The sequence below is a fragment of the Lissotriton vulgaris genome, chromosome 7 (assembly GCF_964263255.1).
Source record: "Lissotriton vulgaris chromosome 7, aLisVul1.2, whole genome shotgun sequence".
NCBI lineage: Eukaryota > Metazoa > Chordata > Amphibia > Caudata > Salamandridae > Lissotriton > Lissotriton vulgaris.
Genome location: NC_141695.1, coordinates 1,480,952,661 through 1,480,968,402, shown reverse-complemented (window position 1 = coordinate 1,480,968,402; position 15,742 = coordinate 1,480,952,661).

Genomic DNA, 15,742 nt, shown 5'->3' with positions numbered 1-15,742 from the left:
TACTTACCATACATGCAATGTAATGGTATACGTTGTAATGGTATGTGTTGTAAAGGTAGTATGCGTTGTAAGGGAATGCGTTGTAAAGGTAGTTTTTAAAAATTCGTTGTAATGGATGTTGTGGAGAAGTGTGGCTCACTGGTTAGAGCAGGCAGACCCTAAAGCAGAGTCAGACCCGGGACCAGGGTTCGATTCCCGACGCGGCAGGGTGTCGAGCTCAAATGTCCACAGACTCGATAATTCTCGCTTCGGTGCCTGACCTAATCATGGGTTCACACTCTGCAACTCTGGGCATTAAGCTTGCTTAATCTCCACAACGGCCCCCCTGCGGCGGGATGCCTGGCTTTCACCTTGGGGATGCCCTGTACGGGCTATCTCACAGGGAAAAACCAGGACGGGTTCCCAAGGCAAGCGCGGAGATACCCCTCCGGGGGTCGATTCTGGCGCTATATAAGAAATATAATAATAATAATAATAATTTGTTGTATTGGATGTTGCATTGTAAAAAATGATTTGAATTGGTATGCGTTGTAAAAGTATGCGTTGTAACGTCATACATCCCATGCAAGGAGATGCGTAAGAGGTTGATGCCTTGCATCTTGGTGGAGAGAAAAGGATCATTGTTACGGAGGTGTTCATACACTACCTACAATTGCCCAGGTGTCACTTGCGCTGTGCATCGCAAGCCAACAAAACTTGGCTTTGGGCCACTGCTGACCGCTGCCTCTGGCCTACACTGTGATCCAGTAGGTTACCGAGTCATGATTCAGCAATAGAGGAGTTCATATCAGTGTACCGGCATCCCCACTCAGCCCCGGTGCCACTAAGTCTGTTCCCGACATTCAAGGACACTCTCTGGTCGAACTGTGGTGGCGTCTGAGCCTATGGACTAGGGTGCAATTTTCATCCTCATGTAGCAAATACGGAATTGGTGGTGACAATGAGGCTGTCGCATTCCACTCCTCCATTTGCTGCTTCCGGATAAAATCAAACCTTTCGCGTTTTGCCCTTGAGGACACCTTCCACTGTCCCCCGAAACCCCCCGACACATACGCCTCGGACATTGATAGTGACCTACTCAGGTTGCATGGCCCATCTGACTGCATCGCAAGTCACTGTCCATTGGCTGGGTGCCTGTGCTGGCCGCAGTGCATCCAGGGCCACTAACTCTGTGCTGGTCAGGTCCAGGACCTCTTCTCCGGAGACATTGACTGGCCCCTGAGGCGTAGGCCTTGGGGGTCATCAACGCCATTACTCTGTGGCCTTGCGCTGTATGTAGCTTCCGGGCCCAAATGCATCCCACCAGGGCTCACACACCAAAGGTAGTCCAGACCGGCCCTTATGACGCATCACAGCAGGAGGCACGCGCCGCCTTCACAAGGACCACTTCCAAATGCCATCTGCCAGAGTTGAAGCAGTGGTCCTGACAGACTTTGGAGTTGCCCAGGCCTGTCGTGGATGCCATCATCGGCCTGATACCCTGCTCAGCACTCCAGGTGCCAGTGACTCAGTGCACCGCAGACCATTGTCCATTGCTGATTGTGTTTTGTTCTGTGGAGCGATTGCGCAGGTATATCACTTCAAACAGGGTGGGGGCCGTGAGACGTTGATGGGGAAGATGATGCAGGTCTAACACACCCCACTGCTTCTGCATCTGGAATATATCGAAGGAAAACAATCCAAGACTTTTTCTTCACATGAGCATGCTCATCACTAGTGTCCAAAGCCCAATGCACTACAAGTCACGGACACTTCTGTTTGCATGTTGTCTGTCCGCCGGCTCCCTCCATGTTGCTAAGCAGTTGACTGTGTATTGCATATGTTTTCTGTTTCCATTGCACTGGTGTCCAATGTTCAAGTGGTTGCCAGCACCAGACATTCCATGCAGAATGGCTTACACTCACCCCACACACATCCAGCACAGGCGTCACTGTACATGTGGCCCTGACAATAAAGGCCAGTCGCCAGTTCAACATGATATCTGCGTGTGTCCCTGTGGTCTTGTAGTATGCATGTGGGCCCTGGGCCCTACGACATTACATTGTGCTGTGTACATCGGATGCAGACATGTCACCCCAGGCAGCGGGTTGGGGCTTGGTCAATTAGCTTTGTCATCACCCACTCAATTCGTAAGGGGAGTACCCAGGGCCGTCATAGACACAGCCAACATGGGTGTGTGACTGCTATTTGCGCGTCTCTGGTCATGGTTCTATGCTGTGAATGTGCATCTGCACATGTCTCTATGGTAGTGTAGGTCTCCTCAGTAGGGTGTGGGTGGACCCCGAAGGGTGATAGATAAGCATGGGCGGAAAATCCATTCCGCTCGCGGATTTTGCGGATTTTCGGCAAATTCGCAATCCGCGAGATTCGTGAATTTCCCGCAAAATCCACGAGCGGAACGGATTGGGTCAAAAAATCAAGCTGACTTTTGTAACTCTTTTAGAATGGCACCGGCAAGCTGCCAGAGCCATTCTAAAATAGTTACAAAAGTCAGCTTCAACAGGAAGCTCTAATAGATAAAGTAAAGCAGGTGCTGCTCAAATTCAGTTACACAATCATTAATCACCCCAAACTTGGGGTGATTAATGATTGTGTAACTTAATTTGACCTTCAACTCCAGCACCTGCTTTACTTTATCTATTAGTGCTTCCTGTTGAAGCTATTTGCAGCTATTTTAGAATGGCGCTGGCAGCTTGCCGGCGCCATTCTAAGTGGGGCTGAGGGCAGAAGGGCACAAAAGTGGGACAGAGGGCAGAAGGGGACAAAAATGAGTGGGGCAGAGGGCAGAAGGGCACAGAAACGAGTGGTACAGAGGGCACCCCGCGCGAAAACGCAAAGCGCCTCGCAAACACCCGCGAACACGCATAGTGCCCCGCGAACACCTGCGAACTCGCAAAAATAAAAAAATCCGCAAATTCGCGCAAATTTTGCAGATTGCGGATTCGCAAATCCGCAAATTCGCGGATTGCGAATTCGCAAAATTCGCCCATGAGGTATGTGTCCTGGTTTGCACTTCATGGGTTCGACCCAACCCACACCTGTTGAGCCATCTCCTTCTGGCGTGCTGACACATGGCATTGGGGTGCCATGTGTGGGTGAGTGAAGTGTCTTGAGCCAGCTGTGCTTGCAGGTACTTCCTGCTGTGTGGTCTGTTGCAGGCTCGGTGTTCACCACTGAGTTGCTTGGCTGGCCAGGTCCTGGTGAGGGGTTGTGTGAGATATCCATGGGCTGTTGTAGGGCGCAGGTATCAACGGCGTGGTGGTCCTTTCGGGCAACACTGATGTGTTGTGTTCTGTGCTCTCCTGGAGGTGTTGTGTGCCCCTCTGCGATGTGAAGGAGAGGTGCGTGTGGAATTTGTGTTGACATATGTGTTGGCGCATTGTGCTGGTTTGCATGCAGACTGCATGGCAATGTACATTGTGACTGTTTGAGGGGTGCTGGATACTTCTGCGGGACAGTGTACATTTGGACTACATGACGGATGTGAGGTCCTTTGTGTACATTTTCATTTCACTGTTTCTGGCACTGTCAGATGTAGTGAGCTTGTTTCTGTACATGTGCGGAGCCAATTGTGTCCTCTGTTTGACAGTGTCAGCTATGCACATTGTTCCACATTGTCGTCAATGTGGGCGTCCTGTTTAAGCTATTTGTGTGTGATGCAGTGTGCCAAGGGGATCTGGGACATGATCCTGGGTGTTTGTGGGTGGGCAGTGTGCTACGCCTCTTTGTGCATGTTTGCCATTGTGCCCATATCCCCCGTCCCCCCAGTCCCTGTTCGTTGCACTCTGTTGATGTTCTGTCAGGTCCTCTCAAGCTGTGTCCGTACTCCCTACTCCTTACTCCATCTCCAAACTGATGACTGTGGCCTGCGTTTCCTCCAGCTCCGCCGGTGGTGCTGGAATGCCACCTCCTGTCACCGTTGCTGCCTTCCTGTTGGCAGCGAGTTGGTGCCTGGTTTAGGTAGTCACATCATGCAGTGCCTATTGGCTTCCTGGATTGACCTCCTCGGCACTCCAGCTGCAATCCTGGTGGTCTACTTGTGGTTCAGTTGCAGGTAGTGTTCTGTCACCTCTGTGACGCTATTCTTGTTTTCCTGCAGTCTGCACCCCGTCTTCCTCTCCCGCTTCTCCTTGGCCTTCCCCAACCCTGTTGTTCCTTGCTGGCAGTCTGTGGGGGTTGTGGGGTTAGAGTAGTTGGCCTCTGAGCTGGATCAGGGTCCATCCATGTTGGTACATGCTTTGGCTTGTTTCTGTTGTATTTTTCTGTTATTTTTATGGTGCATTGTCCCACCAGACGTGTGGGATTTGCAGGCCTGTGGTTGATTTTCGCAACTTTTTGTACCGCATTTGGCTTCATCGCCTTTTTTTTTGCGTTCGTGTATCGCATTTTAGTGGCATGGCGTTGATTTTCATGTGGACATTTGGCGCAATATCTGCTGTCTATCGCATGCTACCACCTTGTTGTGAATTCCACGTTGACACGGGGTTATTATTCCGCGATAGGCTGCGATGTTGAAAGATGCGTTATGCTACTCTTGCGGTAGTTATCACACGTTCTTGTGAATATACCCCTTAGTTGTTAGCAAGCATTTGCAATGCATTAGGTCTCGCATTACTGAAAGTTTGAGCTATTGGCGTTGGTAATAGTAATGCAACGCCAATAGCGCAAATATTCAGTAATGCAAGACGTAGTGCACTGCAAATTGTTGCTTTTCTATTTATTCACTTTTGTAGAAATTGCGACACCAACGCCTTAGCTTAAGATGTTTAAAGCTAAATCAGGGCGTGCTATCATTGTAAAAAAAATTAAAGAAATGAAAATAAAAGGCGTTTAATTAGAACTTTGTTGAAAATTTTGCACTTGTATTTCGTTCACTTTTTATATTATACCTCAAGAAAGAATGTTAATAAAAGCAATGGAAGATCACATTCTTTTAGGAACTAGTGATTGTTTGCAATGTGCTGTGACATATTTGTTGCCGATGGCCCATGACACTGAAGATACAGCTCTTGGGTAATGCCCCTGCCAGGTCAGATATACCCGAGATACTTTAAGACAGCCAGAAAGTCATCATTGAGCCCTACATATCTGCTGTACACTTTCTGGGAGTTGAGACCCAAAGGATATTAAACTAAGGGAAGAATAAGAGGTCCTCCTCTTTTTGAAGTTTCAGCACCTTTCTGGAGGTCGGCACCCTGGGCATGGGCTTCGCTGGCACATGCTACAGCTGGCCCTGCTTTGGTGTTTTAAGGAAGAGAGACGGATGTGACTCTATGGAGTCTAAACTGCACAAACCTCACCTCTATATAGTATCTATAAAATCTTGTTTCACATTTAGCAATAGTATTGCTTACATGGAAGGAAGACATGACAGGTTGGCATTTTACGTAACTTGTGCCAATGTCATCCGGGCATGGGGTTAATCTTGAATGTTTCAAGTTTTAAAAAGCATTACTTTAAATAAATGTCACTCAAATCAGTGAGACGATTGTATGCACTATATGGAAACACCAAGACAGGTTGAAAAATATATATTTTAGATTTGTGATTATCGTATTTTTTATGACATTTGTTTTCTGATTTACATCTTTGGTTGGTTTGGCTGGTGCTTTGCCTCTTCTCAAGGCTGCCCCCCCCCCAACCCAGAAACTTAGGGGCAGATTTACAAGCCCCTTGAGCCGCTTTTATGCCGCTGTTGCGTCACTTTTGTGACGCGGCGGCGGTGCAAAAGATGCGCCATGGTGCGGGGTATTTTCAACGTGACGCATCTCCCAGATGCGTCACGTTGGAAAGCCTATGCCATAAGAGGCGTACCATCGCAGGGGGAGGCGTTCCTCCCAAAAGTGGCTGAGTGAAATCTACAAGATTTCACTCAGTCACTTTTGGGCCCATGCTGCGTCAAAACCCTGTGCCTGCTTGAAGCAGGCGTAAGGATTGACGCAGCATTGTGCACATAGGGCCCCCCTGATCATTTCTGGAGCTGCATCGCGCTTGCAACGCAACTGCAGCAATGCACCACTTTTACGGCACAGATGCGTGATGCATCTGTGACGATTTTGCCCCATGGTGCGCCGAATTGTAAATGCGGCGCATCAAGGGTGGCGGAGCTGCGGCACACAATTACTGGCGCTTCCCTGCCGATATGCAGGGATGCGCCAGTAATTGTAAATCTGCCCCTTAGTGCCTCCTCTGCTCACTGACATGCGCCATTCATGCCAACCAGGGGCAGTGCAGTCAACACCTCTACAGCCAAATGTGTGAGTGAAACACAGAGTAATCCTGCATCTAATCTTGCCTGCCTGGCACCCAGACACTTACCTGCGTCCTTCAGACCCTAGCAGTCAGTGCCCCCCTGTGCCGAGGGCCCCTCTCTTCACCAATGTGTCACTGCTCAAACACATGCACAAATGTGATACACACACACACACACCCACACACACGCACACACACACACACACACATGCGTGCTTACCAGCCTGGTCAAAGTCTTGGCTACAGCATATTTATTTATTGAAGATATTTATATTTGCCTTTCCCACCTCAAAAGTACTCTGAATTTCGGCCTCAGCCTCCTGTCTTGATCAGCTGGACACTTACTGGAAACACCCACTGCCCCCCAGGAGGACCAGGCCGAGGCTTAGTCAGGGGCAGGCAATCAGAGAGAGTCTTAGATGAATTAACTTCCTGCAGGGTACCTCCCCAGATGAGATGGGGGAAGGTTTATTCGGAAGGATTTTGAGAAATAAAGCACGTTTTTGATATATTTAATGCACACAGAAACATGTGACAGTGTGCACCCACGAGGCGAGAGTTTTCATCTGGTGGCACTGGCTGACTCTGATATAAATGCCTAGGGAGACCAAGCTGTGTGTACCCTCATGCTGCCACGCACTTGAAGCAGTACCCAGACACATGTCCCACTGTTCTGCATTTTCATGAATATACCATGAGATGAGTCAAGGCATTTCTACCCTCCCACCAAACAACAGCCTGGGTAGCCTCCTTTTTCCTGACGGCTTTGCAGGAAGTCACTTATGTTGTTAGAGACATATTACGCATGCGCAGACAGTCATCAGAGGATGTTTTGTAGGATGGATAGGGGTTATGAGTTATGTAGCACATTTTGGGGCGTTGGATTCTAAACTCCCTCCTCTAAAGAAGGCCATCTGAAAGGATGTACCTCAACTGGACACTGAGTTCTGATTCCTTTTGTGATCACTGTTTCCAGCATTGAGAGACGGGATTAGAACAGAAACTCTGGGACCCAAATTGAACAAAAGAGCCCTCAGCTGTGAACAGCAGCGGTAAATACCAATATACCAAGGCCGTCCTGTAGCGCATTTTGCAAGAGTAGCAGCACAGGAGCTGTAACGCATCGTAAGATTCTGAATGGTATTTAAAGGTACACATAGATGGCAGAAAGGAGAAATAATAATCTCAATTGTGAGCATGAATTAACGAGCGGTGAAAGGTATCTGATGCACCGCCAGACTAATCCCACTTGTTGCATCGCACAATTGCCTATATGGTGTTCATCCCGTTCTAGAAGTATAAACACAATAGGGCTTTGGGGGGGGGGGGGCGACCAGCGTGCAGGGTACGGACTGGCCGTAGCGGCCACCGGTCGTTTCCCCGGTGGGCCGCTAGGGTGGGGGCCGATTTTGGGCCCCTGGGGGCCGTTTTTGTTACAGGGCCGTTTTTGCAGCAAATCGGCACCTGTTACAAAATCGTCCGAAACCGGCCCTGGCAAACAGCTCGGCCGCTCCCAGGGGGGCCGGCTGAGCTCTTTGCCAGAGACAGTTTTGGTTTCCAGTCCGGCCCTGCCCCTCCCGGGAGATTTTGGGCCAGGGTGTGCAGCCAGAGCCCAATTGGGCTTGTGGGCTGCATTTGGGCTGGGTTTGGGCTGGGGCACTATATAGCCGGCCATTTCGTGTCACTGCCACCATTTCGGTGGTAGTGACACGACAGCCGGAGGGGTGCAGGGCTCATAAAGTTTTGTTTTAGTTTTGTGTAGTTAGGTGTTTCCACGTGCGCTTTGTGTAGCAGCAAGGAAATTGTTGCGGTAGTGTCTTCGGTGCTGGTGCTCGTGTTTCCAGTTGCCGTCGCGTTGATGTCCCAGGTGTAGGATCCCCGGTGGCTGAAGCTCCACTTATTGGCAGAGGCGGCCGCATGGACTTGTTGCGGCCCGCCATAGAGGTGACACCTCCTAGGCGGGTATCGAGCGGGGTCGCTGCGGCGATCTTAGCGTGCTTGCCGCCGCAGGCCTGTAAGCGCTGTGGAAGTGCAGCAGGGGGGCGCAGGCGCAGCCGCAATACTAAGTCTGCTGCATAGGGGAAACGGACATGTGGCTGGATTTTCGGGCGGGGGCTGGGGTGCCCCATTATCAAAAAGAGTACAGGAAAGAGGCAGGGCAGTGGGAGGTCACCCCCACAATATTGAGCAGTGGCAGGTCCTCCCCACTATTAGTGGGTAGTAGTGAGGAAGACAAGGCTCCAGTGGGGGAAATGGATGCCTGGGGAGATGAAAGAAAGTGGTGTAGGGGCCCGGTTGGGGGCATCGGGGGCCACGCAGGCATTGGGGCTTGCTGGGGCAGAAGGGGGCCAGACGGTTGGTGGAGGGGGTGCACAGGTGGCTATCAAATGGGGGCCCAGCAGTGGGAAAGAGGAGGGGGAAGGGACGGTGGGGGGGTCGAGGGGTGGCAGGCAAGGGCGGGCCACAGTGGGGTCTGATGTCGTCCCTTGAGATAGGGGGTTGGCTGGAGAGGGCCCCAGAGGGGCTCAGGGACAAGTGGTTAGAGAGGTGGGAATGGGGGGCCCCGGGGATGGACAGGAGGGTGGGGGGAGCAGGGGGTCCAAGGGGTTTGTCACAGGGCGACCAGGCATGGGAGGGCAGAGCAGTCAGGATGGTGGTGGATTTCTTGGAGTGAAGTGAGGGGGAGGACGGGGGTCACTGGGGTTGAGGGTGTGGGATATCCCGGTCAAGGGGTGGGGCGTGGGCCCGGGGGCGCGCCTGCTCGGTGGGGGGGCATTCTTCTGGTGCATCAGGCAGGGGGCGGGTAGCAGATGGTTGTTGGTTTGGGGACTCAGGTTTGAGGGATTAGAAGGCAGGACTAACCCCGGCATGTTGGACTCCACTTCTTTTTGGCAAGGGCATGCGAGATACTCAGGAGAGTTGCATGCGGTTCCACCCCGCTGAGAGGATGGGCCAGCTCTGCCTCATGTGGGCGGTCACGCTCCAACGAGGGACACTACAAAGGTAGTGGGCAGGAGGAGGGCCGACCGGTCACCGGTTTCCCGGCCCCGGTGGGTCGATACGGCCTCAGGGGGGCAGGCGCGGATTTCGCATAGCCCATCATGGGACTCAAAGAAAGAGCATGCAGGGCAGCGTAAGGGGAGCATTGACTTAGGGTAGTTACTACACACTTGCAGGGAGCACGCAGGCTTGAGCAGTCTGGAGCGCACGGAGGGCAGCCCGTTGTCGAGCCGCACTGACAGTGAGCGTGCATGGGGGTCCGGGCTGGAGTGTTGAAGAAGGGGAAATAGTGGGACAGGAGGAATGACAGGTTGCAGCTAGGGGGGAAGTCAGTAACGAAGTGTCTAGTGTTTTACAGAGTGGTCCGGACAGTTGGCACAAGGCAGACAGTGTGGCAGCCCGCTCTTCTCAACTTTTTAGGCAGCGGGATCCAGTCAGGACACTGACCTTGATGCCAGGTAAGGTACGGGAACACAGGCGAGGGGAAGGGGGATGGCGGGTGAGGGGGAGGGGGAGGTCCAGCAGGGGACCATTGAGTGCAGAACCGCACTCTATGGTGTCAGTGGGCACGGATGCATGGGGGAGGGGAGGAGGGGGTGCGCTTGAGAAAGGGGGCATATGGGAAAGACATGGGCATGGGGACGGAGTCGCCATGAAAAGGAGTGGGGAAGAATGTAAAAGTCTGCGGCAACCGGCCCCTCGGAAGGGCAAGCGGCGTGGTCTTCGGGGGGTCCGCGGTGGGAGGAAAAAGTGACAGGGGGGTGCCCAAGGAGGAGTGGAAGGAGATCTCTAATAAAAGAGAGAGGGACCCCGAAACCAAAGGGAAGGGGTTCCGTAACGACTATAAGTCAAAAGAGAAAATCCCTTTGGGCAAATAAACACAGAATATCTAGTTCTTGCGGACCAAACATAAGACAAACAATATATAACACATAAACACAAATACACATAGGAAGCAATGAGAACAGAATTAAAATTAAGTGAAAACACTCAAGTAAAATTAATCTAAACAATTTATTGGTATACACTATATTGGTTTAAAAAGTTAAAAAATGGGAAACACGCGGTATGCAATGCTGTTATGACGGGACATTATCAATGTGTAACAAATAAACCCGGCAACAGGCAGTCTTCGTATGTATAAGAGTACTGCTTTTGTGGCTTCTTATGCGAGCGATATAGATGAAAGCTTTGATGCAAAATATTAAAACCGGAGCCTTCAGAACGTAGAGACCGCCGTGATTAAGTCGTGCGTCTCCTATTGTCAATACCGGAAAAAGCGTCCCGCGTGTCTCTCTGTGTTGAAACTCTGCAGAGCATTGCATACCGCGTGTCAAGCTTACGTTTTTAATAAATTCACGACTTTTTAAACCTTTTTGAGTAGGAAGATATTTCGCAGGACGTATATTCTTCTAATGTGTAAGGAGGTTGAATACCCCTTTTTCCAACACATTGACCTTTATTGAGAGTTTATGGGAAACAATTATCTCTTCTGTCCTGATGAAGGTGGTTTAACTGTGTACTCACCACCGAAACGCGTCGACGCACAAAGGAGCAATACATGGTCAAGAAAGAGAGGACATTTCAGTATCACTGTCTGAATTTAGTCCTCAACCTGTACCTCCTTTTGTTTACTGGAATATTTTACTGATTAAGTGTATATGTTTTCCGGTTTTCCATGTTTCCCATTTTTTAACTTTTTAAACCAATATAGTGTATACCAATAAATTGTTTAGATTAATTTTACTTGAGTGTTTTCACTTAATTTTAATTCTGTTCTCATTGCTTCCTATGTGTATTTGTGTTTATGTGTTATATATTGTTTGTCTTATGTTTGGTCCGCAAGAACTAGATATTCTGTGTTTATTTGCCCAAAGGGATTTTCTCTTTTGACTTATAGGAGTGGAAGGAGAGTCATGACATTCCGGTAAAAAAGTTGCTGTACATGGGGATCTCTAAACCTCTGGGGGCTCACCTCACGTTGGCTACCAAAGAGAAAATATGGAAGGGCGAATACGTGGACATGCTGAAGCTGTTACAAAGGGAGCTAACGGTGAAGGAAGGGTCCAAAGAAGAGGAGTTAGAGTTTGCCAAAAGACCGAGGGTGCCCATGACAATCGAGAATTGGTTGCCAGTTTTTCTGATTTTCGCCAGCGTGTACTGTGAGAAGTACCCCAATAGGTCCGTGGCATTGTTTAAATACAAGGACATGATTAGACGGGCACAGGGAACATACAGAGGGTACGTGTGGTCACACTAAGATGAGAAGAAGGGGCGTCGGTTAATGATTTCATAGCGGCCGAGCTGTCCTCAGTCTCCTACTCCTTGGTGGATTTGGCACAATAGTTGGGTGACTACAGTAGGGAAGGGCGCCCTCGAAATGCAACATAAAGTCTGCATTTCGATTGCTACCAGTGCAACCAGAGGATTATCAGTTGTTAGGTATCCAATTTGAAGGGTTCATAAAGCACTGCAAATGGGCTGTTCCATTTCTTCTGCCTTGTTTGAGCACTTCAGTACGCTCTTGCAGTGGGTTTTCTCCTGACACACCAGTAAAGAGACACTGACACACTACCTGGATGACTTTTTCCTGGTGGGACTGCCCAGTTCTGCGGACTGCAAGCAGCTGCTGGCTAGTTTTAAAGAGCTCATGGGCTACCTGGGTGTGCCCTCAATCAATCAATCAATCAGTTGATTTGTAAAGCGCACTACTTACCCGTAAGGGTTTCAAGGCACTGGGGTGGGGTGCTGCTGCTACTGGTCGAAAAGCCAGGTCTTGAGTCGTCTCCTGAAAGTCAGCAGGTCTTCGGTTTGTCGTAGGTTGAGGGGGAGGGTGTTCCAGGACTTGGCGGAGCGATGGAAGAAGGACCTGCCTCCAGAAGTGGTTCTACGGATGCGCGGGACCGTGGCCAGGGCGTGGTTGGCGGAGCAGAGTTTCCTGTTGGGTACGTAGAAGGAGAGTTGACTGTTGAGATAGGATGGGTCGGTCTTGTGGAGTGCCTTGTGTGCGTGGATCAGGAGCTTGAAGGAGATTCTTCTGTCGACGGGGAGCCAGTGCAGATTCCTCATGTGGGGGGTGACGTGGTCACAGCGCGGGACGTCGAGGATCAGGCGTGCAAAGGCGTTCTTGATTCTTTGCAGTCTGTTGATGTGCTTGGACAGGGCTCCGGCCTAGAGGGCGTTTCCGTAGTCGAGTTTGCTGCTTACTAGGGCCTGGGTGACTGTTTTCATCGTGTCTGTTGGGATACATCTGTAGATCTTGCGGAGCATACGGAGGGTGTTGAAGTAGGTAGAGGAGACTGCGTTGACTTGTTTGGTCATGGTGAGTTTCGCGTCGAGGATGACTCCCAGGTTGCGTGCGTGGTTGGTAGGAGCCGAGGGTGTCCCCAGTGATGCAGGCCACCACGATTCGTCCCATGCTGAAGGGGTTGAGCCCGAGGATGAGGATCTCCATCTTGTCTGAGTTCAACTTAAGTCGGCTTTCCTTCATCCAGTCGGCAACAGCCTTCATTCCCTGGAGGAAGTTGGATTTGGCGGTGGGGGGGTCCTTAGTGAGGGAGAGGGTCAGCTGCGTGTCGTCGGCATAGGAGATTATGTTGAGGTTGTGCTGTCGGGCGATGCGTGCAAGTGGTGCCATGTAGACGTTGAACAGCATCGGACTGAGGGAGGATCCCTGTGGGACACCGTAGATGATCTCCGTGTCTACTGACCGGAACGAGGGGAGGCAGACTCTCTGAGTTCTGCCGGAGAGGAAGGAGGTGGTCCAGTCCAAGGCCTTGTCTCAGATCCCTGCATCATGGAGGCGCATGCCTAGTGTGCAGTGGCAGACGGTGTTGAAGGCCGCGGAGAGGTCTAGGAGGATGTGGGCCGCCGTTGTCTAGCAGGATCCTGATGTCGTCTGTGGTGGCAATGAGAGGGGTCTCTGTGCTGTGGTTGCTGCCAGAGAAGACGCAGGGTCCCAGTACAGTATTGTCATTTCTTGGAATTGAGCTGGATTCAGTGGCAATGGAAGCTCATTTGCTTGATGATAAGAAGGTGCATATGATGCTGTTGATTAACAGCTTGCTGCCCAAAAAGAAGGTGATGGTCTGGGAGGTGCAGGTCCTGCTAGATCACCTAAATTGTGCATGTCATGTGGTGAGAGCAGGGTGCACCTTTTGCAGATGGCTGAGATTGTCTTTGGCCGGTTTAACACTGCCACACCATCATACGCGACTGTCGGGCACTAAAGAGGACCTGTGCATGTGGTGGACCTTTCTAGAGCAGTTTCACGGCATACCCATGGCAACCCCAGAAGAATGGGAATAAGATGTTACCATATCCTCTAACGCGGCAGGAGCAGGAGGTTTTGACCTCTACTGGGAAGGGAGGTGGTGCGTGGAAGAATGGCCTGCTCATTGGAAGAAAGGGGGAGGAGTATTGCTTTTCTGGAGCTCTTTCCACTGGTGGTGCAGTGACAGTATGGGCTTGGTACTTGGCACATAGGAAAGTGACCTTTAAGGTGGACAATATGTCGGTGGTTCAAGTTGCGAACAGACAGTCGGCCAGGGACTCCCAAGTTCTCAAGTTGTTGAGGGTTTTTGTGCTGAAATGTTTGGAGCATGACATTTTGTTTCAAACCAGACATGTCCAGGGAGTGGACAATGACACTGCGGACGCTTTGTCTCATTCACAGTGGCAAAGGTTCCATGGGCTAGTCCCAGGGGGGGACCTGGGCAAGACGCCGGTTCCAGAGGGGATGTGGTCGGTAGGAGACAAAGGGTTGGTAAGTTGGTAAGAGGGTCAGTGGCCTCATCAAAATGGAAGGCATAGAGTTCCTTGACAGTGGCGCAACGCGCCGTGGGCAGCACTGGGTAAGGAAGGAACAGGTGGTACAATTCATTTTTTCCATGATAGACAGAGGTTTGTCCAGAGTGATGATAGCAGGCAAGTTGTCGGTCATAGCTTTCATAGGGAAATTATGGTGGAGTTATGCGCCTTCAGTGGGGGAACTGGGCACACGATTATTGGAAGGCTGGGCACGAGAAAAGGGTAGCAGACCTCAGCAGAGGAGGCCCTTGTCGGTCGGTATGCTGGCCGGCTTGATACGGCTTATGCCGCAGATATGCAGCAATGCAGAGGAGACAGTTTTGTTTTCCACGTTAATGTCGCGGATGTACTTTGGGGCCTTTTGGGTGTCGGAGCTGCTGGGTGCGAGGGGGGCACGGGGGGACGGTGGGGGGAAGTTCTGTTGTGGGCTGACGCAGTGGCAGTACAGCTCCGGCGTTCTAAGACAAATCCGCGGTGAGTGGGGACGTGGGTGGTCATGGGTCCGGTGGTGAACAAGACAGTGTGCCACGCAGCATGGGAGGGGATCTTGGCCAGGGGTTTGGTGGGGGACGACGGGGAAGATTTCCAGGGGACGGATGGCGGCAGGGTGTTGGCATCTCAGCTGCTTTGGGTTATAAGGCAGGCCCTCCAGGGCTTGGGGGAAAATCCTGGACAGTTTGGGACTCATTCGTTCTGTATAGGAGTGGCCACAGTCGCAGCTAAGAGAGAGTGGGGGGATAGACGACTTTGTGCGCTTGGGGTGGTGAAAATCGGACTGCTTTAAAACATACATTTGGCTGCGGTGCACCGGGGAGGGGGAAGCATGATGTTCATTTCCTTCCTCACATATGTGTCTTTTTAGGTGCGGTGGCGGGGCCTGCTGCGGCGGAATTGTCCATCTTCATCATAGGACATTCTTTTGTCACAAGGGCTGAACATTATGAATATGGAAAAGGGAATAGTTTGAATTTGGCTTTGGACTCTCAGTTATTTCGGTGTCATTGGCAGGGAAAAGGAGGCATGAGATGGCACAAACTGTTCCCAGCATTAAACAGGTTGATTAGGGTTAGGATTTGTCCTGACGTTTTGATTATTCATTTGGGGAGAATTACCTGGTGCAGTGTAAAGGTTTGGCCTTGTTGAAGCAAATGAAGAGGGATCTTCTGGAGATAAAACAGCAGTGGTTGGGTTGTCACGTGATCTGGTCAGAGTTTATTCCCTAGAGACATTGGAGTGGGGTGGAACCACCTGCCGCGATTGATAAGGCAAGGAGGAAGAATAAGCGAGACATGCATATGTATTGTGACAGGGAAGGTATTGGGAGGTTAGAACATCCCGAACTGCGTTATGCGGCAGTTTTTTTTTTTACGTGGCGTGCACTTGTCACGTTATGGTATGGAGTTGTTTATAATTCAGATTAAGGAAGTTTTGGACAGGGCAATGGACATACGTAGATATCCGAAACGACAGTGTCCCTATTTGGGGGGGGGGTCAGAAAAGTCTCGGGCAGAATTTTCTGAGTGGTGCTTTTCCTGGGTAATAGTTGGTAGATCTGTTTAAAGTTACAGTTTATTGCTTGGGAAAGGTCACTCCAGGAGCTCACAGGAAGGGGAACTAGCATAGGAAGGTTACATAGATAGCTAGTTTAAGAAAGGTTAAGAAGTTGCAAGTTTTTAGGGTT